We start from the raw sequence: 6,000 nt of genomic DNA, 5'->3' as shown, positions 1-6,000 counted from the left end.
TCACTGTGCTTTGGTACTGGACTAACTAAATTTCTAATTTAGGGATGGAAGGCTTCTGGCACAGTCAAGTACTTGCAAAGTCAGAGTGTGATCGAGATGGGATTGACCACTCCAAGAGTTGGAGAAGAATGAGTCGTTGTATTTCAATTTAGCAAAACCTTGGCCAGGGTAATCCATCAGATGGATTTGATATTTTGAAATATAATGTGGACAACCTGATCAGAGTTGACAGTTGAACTCTGGGGTGTCCTATGATCATTTTGGTCAAGGGGATGAATTATATGAAAACTATATCCGCATGGGTTCTAAGGATGTTGTTCTACACATTCGACCTATCCGATCGTCGAGTACCATTGCTAGATGGTCACTTCGATTGGTACAGAAATTTATTTCTGTGCTATCGGCTTAGGTTTGGACCTATGAGGTCACACACATTAGAGTTCATGATCCGATCGGATGGTTGATCAACGATTAAGAATTGTTCTAGGGTTAATGATCAATACGATTGACATTTAACCCAATGCAAGTATTGCAGGAGGATCGATTAGCAATTTGATTGCTAATTGGCTTAATTTGATTAAGCCAATGGGCTGAGATTAAGTCTAATTAAATATGATTTAATTAGATTTATTTTGGGCTTGATTGGATCAAGTCCAATTGGTTTATTGGATAAGCCAAGTGCAAGGAAAAACTAGTCCTAGTTCAACTAGGACTTGGGTCAATCTAATTTCTAATTTGATTAGAAAATTAAATCAGATTTAAATCTAATTTAATCTGATTAAATTAGGTTCTTAATTGGGTTAAGACCTATTTTAATTAGGTTGATCTAATTTTGGTTTGATTTGATTTGGGAAACCAAATTAAAACAAGTCATAAAATAGAATCCTAGTAAGACTAGGATTCCACCTTGCGCCACATAAGCCTTCCCCACGCCCTCTCTCTTATTCAACCCAATCTCCACTTATTTTGTGTGACAAAAGCCCTCTCCCAGGTCTCTCCCATGTTCATAAAAGGTTTTCTCTCTTCTATCTTACATGGAAGGTGGTTTGGATCAAATCAAAAAGGAAAAGTTTGGATTTTGAATTCTATGAGATAGAGTTTTAGAAATCCAAAACTCTTTCAATTTTGCACCAAATTTATCCAAATTTTTTTTTAAATTTTTGTGGATTTTAGGGTATACATTATGCATACTTTGCTAGTGATCCATGCATGAAAATATGGAGGAGGTGCTCAAGAGTTGGGCGCCCCTTAACTTGCCATGTTTGGATAAGCCTTGACTAGGTATTTGACCTAGACAAGGACTCTATCATATCTTCTGTATAAAATGAGTTTCTTTGTAAATTTTAGGAGAAGATATATTTTTGAGAGACATTTGTGCCATACAAAAATTAGAGAGAAAGACCTTTGGGTCGTGGAGATATAAAAGATGCAAGTTAGGGTGTCTAGAAAAAAAAAACGTGAAGAAGAAGAGGGTCTTCTTCTAGGGTTTTTTGTTTTCATATCTTTCCTCCCTCCATCTTGAGTTTCCTGAGAGCGTCTCAGATCTAAAACTCCTCCTTTTACTTTCCATCTTTGGAAGAGTCCAAATCAAGAAGAAGGAGGCACCTGATCAACCATCAAAGAAGGATCAGTGCAGTACTAGCATACTATGCTGATTTCCTGAAGCAGGACTTCTGATCGAGATTCGTGGGCTCGTGTGGATGACTCCTAGAGGCCGGATGTGTGTGTGGCTTGTAACATCATCCTTAAGCCCGGATCAGCGAGGTTAGAGCATCTAACTTGCAAGGTAATAGATCTGATCTATTGTTTAATACATACATTAGATGTGGTATAGAAACATGTTGATATGATCAACATGTAGTTCATGCTATATTTATATATTTTAATTTTTAATTTAATGCTATGTAATAATTATGTAATAAGATCTTAGATCTAGAGATTCTTTGGTTTTAGAAAATAAATTTTGATTTATTTTAGTCTTCTGCTGTATGATCTTGAAAAAGTTTCAAGATCTAACCCTGAAATCCTAGATCTGGTTCCTATAATTGGTATCAGAGCCTAGGTTCTTTATTACATGATTATTTATACATGCTTGGATTATTTTTTAGATTAGATTTAATTTATAATCTGATTATTAAATCTGAAATTAAAATTTTAGATCAATCACGAACTGCAAGGTTGTCCTGCTGTAAGGTTTATCCCTTACAGTGCAAAGGTTGTCCTAGTTTGTGTAGATCTATCTTTAATCATAAATTTGTTAGATATGATCTAGATTAAATTTATGATTTATTAGATTTAAAAGATATTTAAATCTGAAATAAAATCTCTTTGTTAATAATTTTTGTGCAAAAAAATTGTTTAAAGTTGAAATTGTTTCAATTACATGAACCTGTTTAGATTAGATCTAAAGTAGTTTCATGTTTATTTCACTTGTATCTTGATTATGAATCAAACATGCAATATGGTTGGTAGAATCATATTATAAAATTATTTTACAAATATAAAAATTATTTTTTGAAAAGCCAAACCCAACCCTCAGCCCAAAACTTAATTAAGAATTAAGTTGTTTGATTAGGTTCTAGGATTGTGAATTGAAGAACCTAAGACACAAATCATAACACATTGGGTTAATGGGTTAGTGAGAATTAGGTCTATTAATTGGGTTAGACCTATGGTTAGATTGAAGATGGACTTAATTAGAGAATTGACTAAATCTAATCAATTGTTGTCTTAGATTAGGTCAAGAATTCTCTAGATCAATTACAATAGTTGTAGTTGGTCAAGTCCATGTCTTTAACGAGAACCAAATGGACTTGATTCTTGGCTAAGCGGTCTAGCACGAACTGTTAGGTTGATCTAATCGAAACTAATTAAACCAGTTGGTGTCTAAGGTAAACCAGACCGGTGGTTTTTAATTGGGAGCCCGCTTACCTGGCCATTTCTGATGGTGTCTAAGGCAAGCTTTGGCAGACCCTCCCACTGATCGAACTTACCTGACCTCCTGGTGAAATTATGTTTTGATCGGATCACTTGACTATTCGAGATGACCCATGTCAGCTAGGTAAATCAGTGTGACTGATTTAGGTGCTCCTAGATCAGCCCTTTTAATGGTCTCCCTTAAGCTGACTTGGTAAAGCCAGTGGGAGGATCATGATAAGCTGGTTTATCTGACCTCATCGTCTAAATTATTTAAATCCTCTAAAATTATTAGGTTCTTAAAATGATAAAGTTATGGAGATAACTGAGTCATAGCCTCCTATTAAGGTGTTTGATAATGAGTCCATTAACTTAATAATCATTACAGACCCAAAGGCCTGGTGCTTGTTGACTAATGAAATTATCACTCATCATATGACGACTTGAAAGTGTCTCTCTAATGGTGGTTAGGTGAGCCAACCAAAGTTGGGCTTAATCATTCGTTGGTTAGATACACCAAGTATGATCATGTTAATGGTTGGACCTAACTGGATCCTTACAGTGGAGGCCAAAGCCTACTGATTAGGTTTCTGGGGCAAAATTAAAATTACTAGAAATTATTTAGAGAAATAATTGGTTATGAACCTACCCTTAGATGTACATGGGTTGGCCAACCAAAGTTGGACTTGTGTGCAGTCTAAGTGGATTCTAATATCCACTAAGGAATTAGGGTAATTCCTCGAATTGGAGGTAGAGGCTACCAATTCGAATAAAATAGTGGGAGAAACCTTTTGATTAAAGTCCAAATCTTTAGGTTTAATGAATCAATTACTAATTAGGTTATGGTTCTCCTTTGTGCAAATATGGCCACTTCCCTATCGCTCCGATCATTGTTGGACAATGATAAGTTGGTGGGACCCAACTTCGGTAGCTGGTACCGAAAGTTGAAGATAGTCCTGGAGCATGAACGGATCCTATATGTGATAATGGATCCTGCACCTGAGGAGCCAACTGCCAATGCACATGGAATAGTCAGAGATACTTACCAGAAGTGGCTCAGTGATCGGACCACGGTGCGTTGTATCATGCTGGCTATCATGAGCGACGAGTTCAGTCGCAGATTCGAGATGGCTCAGCCAAAGGATATGCTTCAAGTGTTGGAGGATACCTTTGAAATACCCGATGACGTAGAGAGGCACAAGACTAGTTGTGCCATCTTCAACGCCAAAATACGGGATGGTGCCTCTGTCACTGATTATGTATTGTACATGATCGAGCTGATGGAAAGATTGAGCAAGCTCGGCTTTCCCTTGCATGAGCAGCTTGGAAAAGATGCAATACTGAACTCGCTGCCCAAGTCTTATCTCCCATTCCTTACTCATTATAGAATGACAAAGCCTGAAGAGAACTATCACGGGTTACTGGGGTTGCTTCAGAACTTTGAGAAAGATCACCAACTCCATAATGAGTCGGTGAACTCAGTGGGAGGTTCATCTTCTGGTTCTCGACCCTTTAAGAAAGGGAAGAAGAACAAGAAGAAGAAAGTGAAGAAGGTGTAAGTTCAGGCTGGGACATCAGTGCAGAGCCAGACCAAAAAGATTAAGCCTGATAAGAGTCTATTCAACTGGCAAGCACCCTAGATTAGATAGTGTGTCAGATATCTACTTATGGCACTGTAGGCTAGGTCATATAAACAAGAACAGAATAAACAGGTTGACTCAAGAGGAATCCTCGAAGTCAGTGATTGTGAATTACTTACAACCTGTGAGTCCTGTCTTCTTGGTAAAATGACCAAGTCACCTTTTACTGAAAAAGGTGAGAGAGCTACTGAGCTCTTGGGCCTAGTACATACTATGTATGCGGGCCCATGAGCACAAGTGCTAGAGATGGATATTTCTACTTCATAACTTTCATGGATGACCTATCCCGATATGGATATGTCTATCTGATAAAACATAAGTCGGATTCATTTGAAATGTTCAAACGATTTCAAAGTGAAGTAGAAAAACAAACTGGGAAGAGTATTAAAACTCTTCGATCTGATCGAGGAGGAGAATACCTTTCTAGTGAGTTTCTCACATATCTAGGAGAATGAGATTCTCTCCCAATGGACTCCTCCAAGAATACCACAGCATAATGGTGTGTCTGAAAGGAGGAATCGGACTCTGTTAGACATGGTCCGATCCATGATGGGTTTTGCTAGCTTGCCGATATCCTTTTGGGGATATGCATTCGAATCGGCCTGTTATCTGTTAAATAGGATTCCAAGTAAGTCTGTAATTAAGACTCCATATGAGATATGGATGGACGTAAGCCAGCACTTTCACACCTTAGGGTCTGGGGGTGCCCGACCTATGTCAAACGATTAGTCACAGACAAACTTAGACCTAGGTCTGACAAATGCTCATTCATAGGGTACCCCAAAGAGACAAAAGGATATTTTTTCTACCATGCTGATGAACAAAAGGTGTTCGTCAGCCTTAAGGCAATCTTTCTAGAAAAGGAGTTCCTTGGTGAAGGAATCATTGCCTCTAAGGTTGAACTTGATGAAGTTCAACAAGTAGAAGGACTGACACCAATAGCTGAACCTGAGTCAGATATGATTAGATCAGATCCGGAGCCCAATATACCTGCACCATTAAGGCGATCCGATAGAGTACCGCGTCAGCCGGACAGATACTACGGTTTCTTAGTCCGGGATGGTGATCCCATCAAACTTGATGAGAATAATGAGGATCCGATCACCTATATGGATGCAATGCAGAGATCTGATTTCGAGAAATGGCTTGAAGCCATGAAATCCGAAATGGAGTCCATGAAGGTCAACGATGTATGGACATTGGTTGACCCACCTGAAGGGGTTAAACCCATTGGGTGTAAATGGGTCTTCAAAAGGAAGAGGGGCGCAGACGGAAAGGTGGAGACCTATAAAGCCCGTCTGGTCGCCAAGGGGTATCGTCAACGTTATGGTATTGACTATGACGAGATGTTTTCCCCTGTGGCAATGCTCAAATCCATTCGGATAATGCTTGCAATAGCTGCCCATCTGGATTATGAGATCTGGCAGATGGATGTAAAGACAGT

This window comes from Elaeis guineensis, chromosome 2 (assembly GCF_000442705.2).
Source record: "Elaeis guineensis isolate ETL-2024a chromosome 2, EG11, whole genome shotgun sequence".
Lineage (NCBI taxonomy): Eukaryota > Viridiplantae > Streptophyta > Magnoliopsida > Arecales > Arecaceae > Elaeis > Elaeis guineensis.
Note: the sequence above shows the minus strand (reverse complement) of the source record.